This window comes from Protopterus annectens, chromosome 6.part1 (genome assembly GCF_019279795.1).
Source record: "Protopterus annectens isolate FY-2018-M chromosome 6.part1, PAN1.0, whole genome shotgun sequence".
Lineage (NCBI taxonomy): Eukaryota > Metazoa > Chordata > Ceratodontiformes > Protopteridae > Protopterus > Protopterus annectens.
In genome coordinates, this window is record NC_056738.1 from 273,866,518 (window position 1) to 273,880,903 (window position 14,386).

Below are 14,386 nucleotides of genomic sequence, written 5' to 3' on the forward strand. Positions count from 1 at the left end.
AATGAATAAAGGCAAAAATGCCCAATAACAATACTGTCTTGTACTACACCGTCTTAGAAACTCCAGTGTTAACTACCTGCATCCATACCAGCAATTTTACTGACCTCTGCACTTCACAAAACTAACTCCAAATCCCACAGTGAACATCAATAAAGTAAATCAGGAAAAATGATTCTTAATGGGTGTATGTCACTAGCAGGCTGCATATGTAGCCATAGAAAGTCACTTAGGTTTCACTTCTCCTACATCTATAAAGTGTCTTCTTGTGACCTTGTTCATACTGCTGAAGGTAAAAGGAGATGACATTTACTGCTCGGACCACTAACTTTGCCCTGCAACCTCGCTCTCCCCCTAACCCACAAGTGCACCTTGCAGTTTTTGGACAAGGAATGCCCACCCCTCCGAGGAAAAAAAGAGAAGCACAGCCAGCACACTAGATGACGTGCATGTGGAAACTGGGGTAGCCACAGTGCAATGTTATTCTCTGAAAACAAAACATGTAAAACAAATAGCACTATTCCCCTTATTTGCTTTTATTTTATATGCTTTTGGCCATCATGACTGCTGACCCCTGAGCCTTCCCCTATCAATCAGTCCTGAGCTCATTTGTTCATCCAGTACAGGGTATTACCAGCACAGGGGCATGAACCAAAGACAGGCTATTAAGAAAGCAGCCACGGACATGATGTGTACCCTTGATAGGATCCTGGCAATGAGAACATTTCCAAATCAGGCCCTATCCAACCTCTAGGGGGATCACAAGAGTATCCACTTCAGCAAAGGTCTTCCTGCAACATCCCCATGTGTGTGCGCTTCCAAGCACACACTAATAAAGGCTACTATCACTGGCTTGGGATAGTTAAGCCTACATCCCAGGTCCAGTCCACTTTTCACCGCATCCAAGCCTTAACTTGAATGGTGGTGGTCGGATGACTGAAAACATCTCTTCCCCCAGAAAGAGACAGCTAGCATCAACAGCTCTTTGCCATTTCCCCAGCTCTCTTTTCTAGTTCTTTAGATGTTACTTGAAGTTTAGTCGTCTGGAATGCAGTGAGACTTTTATCCCTCTGCATCACAGAGGTGGGAGCCTCCTGCCTATATTAGGTCATAAACTTCTCTTGACTATGTATTAACAGAATAGTGCAGCATTAGCATGGCACAATTAATGCCAAACCTAAAAGGAAAGTGGTTCTGTGTACTACTGAATTAACATAGCCTACATGCCAAGCTGTTTGATGCATGGTAGAACTTCACGGTGCAGTTTGCCATTGGGACCCTGAATTATTTCAGTCACACAAACAGCACCTTGTATGAAGATGTAATCTACTGCTCTGCCACTCCATTACTCCATACCAGCATAATGCAAGATTGCCAATGCTCCACAAGTAAATAGTTAGTACTGGCAAATGCCCACCTCCCCAAACTCTTGAAAAGCAGCACTTCTGAAACAGAAAATGTACAAATGTTTCCACTCTGTAGCTGAGAAATGATGGCATCCCTATCCAGTTTTACGTAGTGACTAGCAGCCAGATTTGCAAACCTCAGGAAAAGTAATACAAATGCAAGTTGAGCACCAAGGTCCACACATAATCCTGTAATATGGTTCACAGAAAGCTATTGTGCTAATAATATGTTAACTACACAAAATGTGGGCTGTCTTAATTCATGCATGGATGTGCCAACACACCATACTAGACTGTGTTCAAGTGACACAGCACAGAGGTTAACAGATGGCACAAGTTCAGAACAGGGGGTAGACACACTAAATCAGGGGCAGAGCCACAGACTAGACTACTGGAGTGTACAGCACTTGTTCACACACAATATATACATGGATCAGTAATTGTCCAAAATAATACACAAGTACATAACAGTGTACATAACAGTGCCTGACTATAAAAATATGTATACAACTACATATGCCACTCCCATACCTGTTACAGTACTGGTTATGTCAGTGCAAAGAAATTCTCAATCCACTGAGTCACAAAACATTCTTGGCTTGTTGGCCATGACTGCAGAAAATCTCATTTGCATTAATAAAGAATGGATCTGGATCCATTAGTTCTCATTAGTGGGCATGCCCAAACGCAACAGTCACATGCATGTACTCTGTACTCATTTTGCAGATTTTTTTTTTTTTTGCATTCTGCATTTGCCAATATTGCTTAGCATCTGATCAGTTTTGTGGATAGAAATACCACAGCAATTTGATTTAAGCTATAGTTAGTCTGCAGCTTCAGAATTTCTGGGATTCTAAATAGTGTAAAATGTCATCTCACCTCATTAACGTACCAACCCTATACCCAGATTGTTCCAAACTCCAAACATGGAGAATCAATCCAAAATCCACACTTGCTGGGGTTTTATGAACTTTACCGAGCTTTTGTAAGTGTTATTTCATGCATATCAGCCCTACACAGTTATGCGCTGCATTTGTGAATATTACCCATGGTGTCACAGACACAAAGGTTATCTAAAACTACATGCTGATTTACACTCAACGTAAACAAATGCATTAAGACCAATTTCATGACGTTTCCATGCTGTCAACATTACCTGGCACAATGCATCTGTAATGGTTTTCTAGCCATGAAAACTGTCAAAACCCAACCCACAAATGAGAGCTGCAGGTGTCTTATCATACTATATGAAAGTAACCAGTGGATGTCCTTCGGAGCTTGGTAATGGGACCTCTCCTTTCTGACATTTACTTCTCAGTTCTCCAAGTAGAAAGCCAAACCTTGCAGCTAACAAAGTCTGCAAATGAATGCAAACTGTCGGTTGTTGTCAAGTCACCCTCTGACACCCAAATTCTCCAGAATGAATTCTTCCTAGTAAACCCTTGATGTACTAAAAAGGGGCTCAAATTAAATGCTAAAAGCTGTCGTTATCATCACTTTTGGTAGACAAACCCTCCCCTTATATTCTATAAACAACACACCCCTACAAAATAAAAATGTAATCAGGGACTTGAGCATTTGGGTTGATAACGCTCTCTTGACTAAATCCATCAGTGTGAAAGTGAAAATGGTTACCAAGAAATCCTTTTATTTACCTAATTACTAAAGGAACATCATCAGAGTCTAAAGAGGTAATCACTCCCTAATACTAAGCATTCATCAGGCAAATTAGAGAGCTTAACATGCCCTTTATTGTATGATATGTTTAATGAGAGAAAATCCTAAAGAGCCCAAAGGTTCCTAACTAGAGAGATCACAGACCTAAAGTCCATGAGCTACCAACAGAGGCTGGAAGCTCTATCCCTTTTATTCAGTGTCTTTCAGACTTTTAAGGGGAGATATTCATCTCACTTAGTGTGTCATTAGACACCCAATTGTTCTGTACTTTATCTCCAAAAGTCCACCATCTCCACTAATACTAGAAACAAAAACCTAAATCTTCAACCAAAAATAAAATTATGGAGGGACAAGTTTATAACCCAGCATCTCCCAAACCTCTGGAATAAACTTCTCCTGCATGTTAACCAGTTCAACTCACCATCTGACGTTAAACATAGCCTAGATGACTGGATGGGGGATGGGTATCCACAAATATACTCTGGGATGGACTGGTAGAGTACCATCTAGAGAAAGGAGGTACAGCCTAAAGAGGGTACTAGCAAGGTGTGAGTGGTCATAAGACTTAGTGGCCTTGGGGAATCTAAGAATCTATAAAACCAATAATATGTTTCTGAGCCTCCTACTCCCCACCCTACCCTTCAGTTCACCAGAAATACAATACGGAATGCAGAGCATTTTATGTGGGCATGGAGTTACATGCTCCAACTAAGTAGCAAACCTTCTAATGTAAATGTGCATTAAGAAGTAAAACATGTGATCAGTATAAAGGGTCTATTACAGACGGAATATCGCTATTTTTAGATAGTGTTTTAAATCCAAAGGTACAAAGGTTGAATAGTTACTTGAAAGAGTCTTGCTTTTTTTTTGGATAAATTTAGGAATTATAAACATTGAGGAGTGAATTATTATGTTCACCATAGACATTAAGTCCTTGTTTATCAGTATTCCATTTTGGGATAGAATTGATGTTGTTAGGTCTTATTTAGCAAAGATGACTAGTTACACCAACACATTTATTAACACCTTATGTATTTCAGTGGAATTATTACTGGAAAATAATTATTTCATTTTTAATTATAGACATTGCAAACACGCTAGTGGAGTGGTGATGGGAGCTACATCTCCTCTGTCTTCTGCTTAGTTCTTGTTTGTTGGGAATGTTACATTTTTCCTACTGTTACTTTATAATATAAAGTTATATTTTATAAAAGAAATGTTGAATTAAAATTTTTGGGGGTGGAACTTGTGATCAAGTATATATTTTTTGAATTAACTTGAATGACTAAGTTTTTCTGAATTTACGGTTGGGTCTATTTGCACAGTATTAATTATTTGGATACAGATGTGCTATCGATGAGTTTTGATAGTACAATACATAGAAAAAGTACTTTTGTTAATAGTTATGTTCACTTTAGAAGTAATCATCCCAGATTTATGAAAAAGAATATCCCCAAAGGTCAATATATTCATGCCTCCAGGTTAACAACACACGACTATGATTTTATAAAAGTTTCATTCACTACTCAGATGTGTTTAGATAGGGGGTATGACATTAACTATTTAAGCAAAACTGGTAGTGAGTTATTGAAAGCAGTAATGGAAAATTTTCTACACTACTTAAGTTTGGTTTTGTGTCCAAATTATTATATAACAAAACCAGAGATAATAATGTTTAGTTTGAGTATTAATGTGGATAGTTTATCAATTAAACATGTGACTAGTAAGAACTGGGACATTGCTGGGGTAATTCAGTGTTGTGGACAATCCAAAGTTTAATTATAAAACAAGTGGTAATTTTAAATTTGTATTACAGCAGGATAATACTAAGGGTGATTTACTTTTGACTTCTAAAGTGAATGGTACTTTTAAACGCATTTTTGCCACTACTGTTGCTACATACAGGAAGATTCATTTGTATATGTGCAAGGTATTAATGAAAACATACATCCATCTGCTCTCAGATTGCTTACATTGCACATATTTTTATTTAGGAATGACAACTAGAAAAATGAGTGCTAGAATTAAAGAACATACTTGTGTAGTTACAAATTGCAATGAAACCAATGCTTTGTTTAGACATACTCATATTTGTATGGGAACGAAAAATAAGTTTATATACAGCGTGTTAGATCATCAACCATGGTATTACAGGGGTGTGACTTTAAAACAATCCGTCTATGAGGAAGCTAAGGGGCAAATCAGGTTTAATGCTGACAGATTTCCTGATTTGAATGACAACATTAAGTGTTTTTTGAAGAAAAGAAGGCTGACAACATTAAGTGTTTTTTGAAGAACAGAAGTCTAGCTAAATTTTATCTAAAAGAGAGTATTAATTTATATAAGGTGTACATTAAAAAGTATTTAAAAATGTTGTCTTAATGCTTAAGTATGTTTAATTAGTTTATTCTGATCATATGTTTTGCTTCACAGTGTATATTTAAATGAGTTGTTTCACTTATTTATTATTCTGATAAATTCCAAGCCAATGGTGGACGACAGTGCTCTAGAAGATAAAGAAATTCTGTGAATATATAATGTCTGACATAATGTGCAGAATGTAGTCCGTGCTGTCCTGTAACAAAACCAGACAGCAAAAAAAAAAAAAAATCAGAAAATCCTATGGTTACCACTGCTTCGGGATTTCTTACTGTAACTTTGCAATGCGGTCAACATTACTGACTATTACTATACTGCAGTTTATAGGTAGGTACGAGGCTACCTGCCTGAGGGCATTTATAAGCCTAGCCAGAGTGTGTCGGCTTCCGCCGCCCCATTGATTAATTAACTGAGCCTCTGTCAAGCAGAGCCAATGAAGTGATCCCAGGGGTGCATTTTCTGTTACCCATCCACTCGTCAAGGTTTCTCTTGAAGAGTGTTAGTGAGGGGCTCTGCCTAATGTAGTTAGGAATTTTGTTCCAAAGCATGGAGGAGTCTCTGTGACAGGAATCTATCCCTCCAGTGTGTTCTATTTATTGTTGTGGCGATGTTTAGCTCACTAGAGCGAGTGGCTCGCATTGACTTGGATTTCTTTAGGTGGAGCATGTCCATCAATTATGAGTTGGACACGGCTTTTTAAGTCAGGCAGAGATCACCTCTAAGTAAGCGATATGCCACAGAGTACAGCCGGAGTTTTTTCAGTCGGGCTGCATAGAACATATGTTTGAGGCCAGTAATCCTCTTGGTGAGATATTTTTGTGGTCTTTCCAGCTGTTGGAAGTGTCTTGTGAGGTACATCCCAAATGGGGCATTGTACTCTATGATGGGTCTGATGAGTGACAAGTAGAGGGGCACTATAACCTCTATTTCTAGATGCGAACCCTTTAGTAATTAGATGGGCCACATAGAAGGATTTCCTAACTACTTTGGCAATATGATTGTCAAAGGAGAAATTACTATCTACCTGGGTCCCCAGATTTCTTATTACCTCTTCTGTATTAAGGGGGCTGCCACCTATGTGGTAAATCGTGGGTGTTTTGTTTTTCCCAAACGGGATGACTATGCATTTTTTGGCATTTAGCTCAAGGCCATGACTTTTGACACCAGGTGTCCGTCTCATTAAGGCCTTTTTGGAGGATGTCCGTGTCAGCCGGACAGTCAATTATGGCTCCCAGTTTGCGGTCATCGGTGAACTTCGTTAGCCATATTCCTCCTGTGTTTGCCTGTACTTCTGAGAAGTATATGCCGAACAGTAGGGGTCCCAGGACCGAGCCTTGTGGGACACCACTTGTGACTGGTTTAGAGTCGGACCTGGTGTCTGCTATTCTTACCATGTGAGTTCTGTCTGTAAGCCAGTTGGCAACCCATCTTGTGACATAGGGGTTTATGTTCAGGCTGGTAATTTTTTCTATAATACCTGAGTGAGGAATGGTGTTGAACGCCTTGGTGAGGTCAAGGTAGGCTGTGTGAACCACCTTTCCCTCGTCTATGGCCTTGGTGACTGTCTCAAAGAAGTCAACCAGGTTTAGTAGGTATGATCTGCCCTTATCAAAGATGAACTGGGTCGGGTCAAGTGTTTGGAGGTTCCCAATGTCTTTGTTAATGTGTTCCATGATGATGCGCTCCACTGCCTTGCAGACCAGGCTAGTCAGGCTTATGGGGCGATAGGTACCAGGGTCAGTTGTGGCCCATCCTTTGTGGAGTGGAATAACCATTGCTGTGCGCCATTCTATGGGCACGCAGCCTGTGGAGAGGCTGAGGTTGAACAGCATGTTTAGGTGGGGGGTTAGTTTGTTCTGTAATTCGTGCAAGACGTATCCTGGGACACCATCTGGCCCCACTGACTCTGTGTTTTTGACTTTTGAAAGGGTGTTTTCACCTGTGCATCTGTGATTTCCGGGATACTACACTTTTCCGGTATTGCTGTGGGCCCTTTTGGAGGTGAGAGGAGGGTGAAGTTTGCACCGAATCTATCTGCCAGGATGCTGGCAATATCAGTAGGTTCAGTATATTTTGTGCTATTTTGCACTAGCTCAGAGCATATCTGCGAGTTGCCACTTAGATTCTCGACATAGCTAAAGAAGGCATTGTGGTTATCTTTTGAATCCTTAGCTATTTTTCTTTCGAAGTTAGCCTTGGATGATTTTTATGAAGGACCTTAGTTTCTTACTGATACTGATCAGGGATGTCTTTCCTTCTTGGGATTTGCTTTTTTTCTGAACTAGTTTCCTCCTTTTATTGTATAACCTGTTTATGGCAGGGGTCCACCAGACTGGTTTCTTTCTCTTAGGGGAGCGAGTCTTGGTTTTGCTAGGGATGGCACGATCCATGCATCCTTGTAGGTGCTCAGAGTGCATTTGTAAAGGATTCTGCATCTTGGGCAGCGTTATCCTTTAGCATAGGGACTGTGAAATTTACCACCTCTGTCTTAAGTAAGGTGAAGTTTGCTTTAGAAAAGTTTTTCCCTGTGGTTTCCTTGGTTGGGGGTGGTGGTGGGGTGTACACATCCAAAGTGATTAGTTTATGGTCTGATCTAACCAGTGACAGGTTGACCTCCAGTGCGGAACACCTGTCACCCATGTTGGTGATGACCAGGTCCAGTATGTTTTCACCTCTGGTAGGGGAGTTTAACAGCTGATCCAGGGCGTTTGAGTTGATAAATTCCAGGAAGCGCCGAGCCTGGGAGTTTGTACTTAAGTAGTTTTCCCAGTTAATGATAGGGTAATTGAAATCGCCCAATATCAGGGTGTTCAGTAGGACCTTCATGTTTTCCAGTGTCTCCAGAAAGGCAGAGTGGTAGTCCTGGGTCATGGAGGGTGATCTGTAGCAGGCCACATTGTTAATTGCTGTTATTTCTTATCAAAATTGAGACAAGACTGGAATTCAGACTTTCATATAATTTTAAGCCATTTCCCTTATAGTATTACTATTTTTTTCAACATTAAGAAAAAAGATACAACTACTGAAAATATGGACATCTGCCACTTTGCAAATTTCCTATCCCATGAAAAAATATGCAAACTATGGGTGCACTGCAGAACAGACAGATAGATGACTGCCTGTCAAACAAAGAGCAGATCTTTTTCTTGGTTCACAGCTATTTAAGCTGTTACATTTAGAAAGTTTCCCTCCCCAGCTGCAAAACAGATTTTGAGATCCCAAGTCTGCAACCTAAGAAATCGGACACATGAAGGTCTAATATTACATACACCAAGAACTAACTTCACTGCATTAAGCACAATTTGCTTCTAGGTCTTAAACTGAGGGAATCACTACCTGCAAACCTTAATTAGCTAGCCTTACTCCCAAGTTTCTTCTCAGCTTAATGAGCAAATATTCCCAAAAAAGAAAACAGCAAACTGTAATCATACTATTTCATATCATATCACCCAAAATATTACCAGTTAAATCAATTTAGTTATTTCTCTATCAAATACTTTCACACTTTCTATAGTCCTTAATAATTCTCCTTACTCCAGCTTCACCCCATTTGTTTGTATTTTATATGCATACATGTTAATGGTCTCAAAACTTGTGTCAGCTTAGTCTCATAACAGAAGTCAGCTTGTTTTATTTCTCTTCCTATCCATTTTATTTTTTCCTCTTCTATTGTATACTCTCTTTCACCTCTAACCATATTGTATACTGTTAAGTTTTAGCTCTCACCTATTAATGTTAGTATGCATTTAATATAGTGTGCTGGCCATGTAAACTTTACCATTTTTTTTTATTAGCATTAGTATGCTTTAAAAACACTGTTCTTGTCTTGCAAACTTTACAAAGCTTTAATTCACAATTGTATGCTGTTATATACTAGTCTATTTTCCTAACTAAAGCAGAAAAGTATCTTATCTCAAAACCACAAATTAACAAAAACAAAAATGTAAACATTGTCTGTGTCTACATTCCCCTAGGGAGGAACACAGAAACCTTAAAAGACTTTGTTATCCAATAACTACCTCCAAGAAACAATTGTTCTTGGGGATTTCAACATTGACTGGAACACTTGCTCTTGTGAAACCCCCACAACCCACATAAACCTCTATGGATTTACTCAAATCATAACCTCCCCCAACAGGACAGGAAAACCCAATAACAAGGAAAGTATCCTAGACTAGATACTCTTCAATACCCATCTTTAATGTTATAAATCAGGCACTTTACCTGATGACCTAAGTGATCACTGTCTCATCTATGTAACCAAGCTCAAAGTAGACTGCTCCTACCAACCCACCTCTAGAACATTAAGAAACAACAAGAATTTTATTCTCACCAAGTTTCAAAATAAACTTAAGGCACGCAACTGGTCAGTACTAAAATGTCTCCCCCTAGATGAAGCAGTAGCATACTTTAACACCAAATTCCTTGCTATTCTTAACTCCCATGCTCCCAGCCGCTCTATTAGAACCAAAGTTAATATTTCACCATGGCTTTCTAAAGATACCAAAACCAAAATTTCACTCAGAAACAAAGTATGGGCCACCTACTGAAAAACAAAAGCCCCACGTAATCAACTAAGATTCAGACAGCTAAGGAAAGACACCAAAAAATCCATAACCTTAGACAAAAAGAACCACTACTGCAATCTACTGCAAAAACACCATAACAAACCTCAAACATTCTGGGCAGGAATAAACAAACTACTCCACCCAGGCCAAACCGCCACTCCGCCCCCCTCAGCTTCCCAACAAAAATCTCCAGTAGACATTGCTAATAACTTCAACAGCTTCTTCACAGAGACTATCCAGTCTCTAGCCAGCCAGCTCTCTCCCAATGGCTCTAATTCTAATGTAGCCACACCCAGTACCCAAACATACTTTACCTTCCAACCTGTTCCTACTCAACTTATTCATGCCCTACTTAAGAAACAAAGACCCACCATCCTGGCTGCCGACCTCCTCCCAGCAGACTATCTGCAAAAGGCTGCTAACACCATAGCATACCCCATCTCAATCTTGATCAACAGAGCTATATGTGAAGCTACTGTGCCTACTATATGGAAAATCTTTAATGTCATACCTCTCCATAAAGGAGGCAGTTCCACTGAACTGTCAGACTTTAGACCCATAGCTAATGTCACCTCTAGCTAAAATTATGGAAAAGTGTGTACACATATAGCTCATGCACTACCTCACATAGAACAAGCTGTTGTCCAACTTTCAGCATGGCTTTAAGCCACACCACAGTACTACTTCTGCCCTCCTCTCTTTCTCTAATGTCATTAACCACAACCACAATAATAACAAACTATCCTCAGCACTCTTTCTAGATCTATCCAAGGCTTTTGACATGGCTGACCACAAAATGCTTATAAATACCTTGAAGGCCTTCTCCTTAAACAACCATGCACTCCAATGGTTTCAATCCTACCTGCAGGGCAGGCAACAGGCAGTCCTATGGCAGGACAAGCTATCATCTCGCCTAACCATCACATTAGGAGTCCCCCAGGGCTCGATACTAGGACCCCTTCTTTTCTCCATCTTTATCAACAACCTTCATTCAGTCATCCCAGATGCTACCTGCATTCAATATGCGGATGACTCCACCTTGATTTGTTCTGACACCTCATCAGCTACTTTATTCACATTATCCCAAAATACCTTCAATACAGTGGACAAATGGCTCTCCAATCAACATCTAATCCTAAACCCCAACAAAACTAAGCTGCTTCTCTTCTCCGCCACATGCAGGACCCTCCTGTCATCCTTCAACATAACTGCTAACAATGGCACTATCATCTCCCCAGAACCCCAAACTAAACTACTCTACTGGGTGTCATAGTTGATAACAACCTGAAGTTTGATGTGCATATCAATCAAACTATCAAAACCATTAATAAAAAACTTGGCTCTCTTTATAGAATCAAACCTTTCCTTACCCCACCTGCTAGAACTTCAATTGCCCATTCCCATCTGCTATCATCTCTTCTCTACGTCTCACCTCTATTCTCCAACTTAAACAAAACAGATCTTAATAAACTATCATCCTGTTATAACAACACTGCCAGATTTGTTACTGGCACAGCCTACCGGACTCACCACTGTCAGAACCTAAATTGCCTAGAATGGCTTAAAATGCCAAGCCTACTGCAGTTCAACCAGCTAATACTGGCACATAAAGTCCTTCGCCAACCAGAAAACGCACCTGCACTAAAAAATATTATCAGCCCCTACGCCAGCACCTGGCCACTGCAATCATCCACTAGACTCCTAGTTCAAACATACAAATCCAACTACTCATTTGGGGACTGTTTGCCAACTCTGTTGGAAAAACATAGAATGGAGTCCCAGCTGACTTGACCCTGTAACCCTCACTAACTCAATTCAAAAACAAACTCAAGAAATACTTAAAAACTCATTGGTTATGTCCTTGCACTAACCCTGACTAGTGACCTCTATTTCTTAGGTGCCTTACCTTCAACTACTTCTAACTTTTTTTCTACCACTCCATTTCAGGAAGGGTCAATTGTATAACTGCTGTTCAACGTGTTTTAAACCTGAATGAAATGTTAAGTATATAGAACTTTGAAAATAATGTTATATTTTGTAAAGTTTTTTATTATAAGTTAGTACTATATGTGTTAAATGCTGGTATTGCTTATAGGTTCATAGGTTCATACTAGGCTATCTGTCTCCCATCCATTGGTCAAGATTTCTCTTGAACATTGTTCCACAGCATAGGAGTCTTTGGGTGATGAATCTATCCCTCTTGTGGCTCTGATGGATCTAGATTTTTGAGGTGAAGCATATTCATCAAATCTGGGTTTGACATGGCCGGGCAGCATAGGACAGATTTTTGAGACCCTTTATCCTTTTGGTGAGGGATGAGAATCCCTTCATGATAAGTGGGGGCAATGTAAGGTGACTATAATCTGCTTGAAACTAGCATTTACTAAATGTTCAATGTGTATTATTATCTTGGAGCTTTTCTCCCTGGGCCTCTGCTGAAAATGGACATATATACAGTCAGACTATCCCGGTCAACAAATGTAAAATAAATCAATAAAAGTGTTCCACTGTGATCATTGTTCTAACAAGGTAAGAAACCAGAATAGAACACATCATTATTTATAACTTTTAAAACAGCTATTTTACCTATGCATTGTGTGCATCTGTTTTGCATACCTTTCCCCAATATCATATTATACATATCCTGTGATTATTGTCTAGAACTTTTCAAGGCACTTTTTTTGCATGTTTCCCAGGCCAAGCCTGCAACTGATCAGTATGAATGAGTGCTCTACACCAAGACAAATGCAAGAAAAAAATGACCAAGACATATGGCACTGCATCATATTACGCTATATGAAACAATCCTAGAACTGCTCTCAAAAATATTTCAAAAGTTGTACTAAATCAGCTTTGTGATAAGCAAACATAATTGGTTTGCTTTAAAAATAAAACAGAAAAGAAACGAATTATACAACCATTAACTTGCACATAAGTCTGCAAGTATATGTAATGCATTTCTACAACTTTAAAACCCTGGATCAAAGAGTCTACTGATTTTAAGACAGTCGAAAATAAAACAGATCAATGAACTAAAAATGTGACAACATGCTGAAAGCACTTCTACAAAATACAAACAAATCCTGCATCTACCAGAAGAAATTATGAAAACTCAGACACTAACCTGATGATGTTTCCCCACCTACAGCAACTATAAAACTTCACATAAAGTTAAATAAACCATGGGAACTAATATTTCAGCAACAAGCACGACAGCATCAGACACCCGCTTCCAGAGTTTTGTAACGAGAGCAGAGTCAACCAATCCCACGTAAGGTCAATGTTTCTGCCAATTGAAAGACTGTGTTGGCAAACGGTATCCCCACGATCTACTTACTCATAACAAAGTATTGTAAGGAGGGCGGGATTTGAGTGCATCAAGTCAAGGGAAGGAAACAGAAGGCAATACGAGTAAGCAGGGAAGTTGGAAGATGTATGTGATATGTGAAAGTTTCCTTATTCCTGCAACTGCTTTTTCAGAATCTGAGTGACTGCCGTGTTATTACTACTTGCGAAACTGCGTACCTGCAATATATTGAAAGGAACTTCTCGTAGTGCGCAACTAAACTTGCTTCCTTTATACAGTGCAAACGTAGGTTTCTACCCGGTCGTAGTACTGAGATGCACTTGTACACGTCTCTAGTATTGGTTCTCTGAAATAGAGACAATGCATAGCAAATAAATTGGACTAGCCTGTCAATTGTGTATTTTTTCGCAGAATGTCCAGGTTTTTGCCCCGTTTCCTAAAATTTTGGTTTGCTAGCAAATTATTGACACGTCATTAAAAACCGAAGAGAGAAAATAATGACAAGACATTTGTTTCAGACTTTATAGCAAAACCTGTTATTCTGTCAGCTTTCTAAGTTTGTAAGAGCAATGTTTAAAAATTTTACCTATTTTGGGGGCTTTGCCCCCCTATTATTTATGCCCTTGTCCAGATAGATTTCTTGCTCTAAGAGGTTGAGCGGCATAGGATTACCACTCTTCCCTGCTTTTGCACGAGTCCGTGTTTGAGCGGCTGTATTATGCAAAAACAAGTCTTTTACATAAACCTAGTGATTTATATAGTTTCCTAACTTCAGAAAATAGTTAATAGACATCCTGTTTTTCTATCAACGTTTTAAGTTAAAAAAAATATCAGTATTTAAAAGGTATCCTTATTTTGGGGGGTCTTCTGTATAATTATTATTTTTTTCACTTTGTCACAAATTCTGGATGTAAAGGGTTGATTTTTAATACAGCACAGACTGACTGAAACCTTAGATTTGGCTTGGTATATGGGTAGCTCCGGCGTTGATTTTTTTCTGATCATATCTACAAATTGGTTAATGATAGTTATAAAACTATAGGCTGTATTAA

General features: G+C 39.2%; 1 protein-coding gene across 1 annotated transcript in view; it reads right to left on the reverse strand.

Annotated features, from left to right (window-relative positions):
• Positions 1–13,532, reverse strand: part of ORC2 (origin recognition complex subunit 2) — an 829,308-nt gene extending 815,776 nt beyond the window's left edge. The window contains exon 1 of the mRNA XM_044075702.1: positions 13,152–13,532. The gene's annotated coding sequence lies outside the window, so the exon portion shown is untranslated. The remainder of the gene's footprint in view (positions 1–13,151) is intronic.
• Between the last annotated feature and the right edge of the window lie 854 nt (positions 13,533–14,386).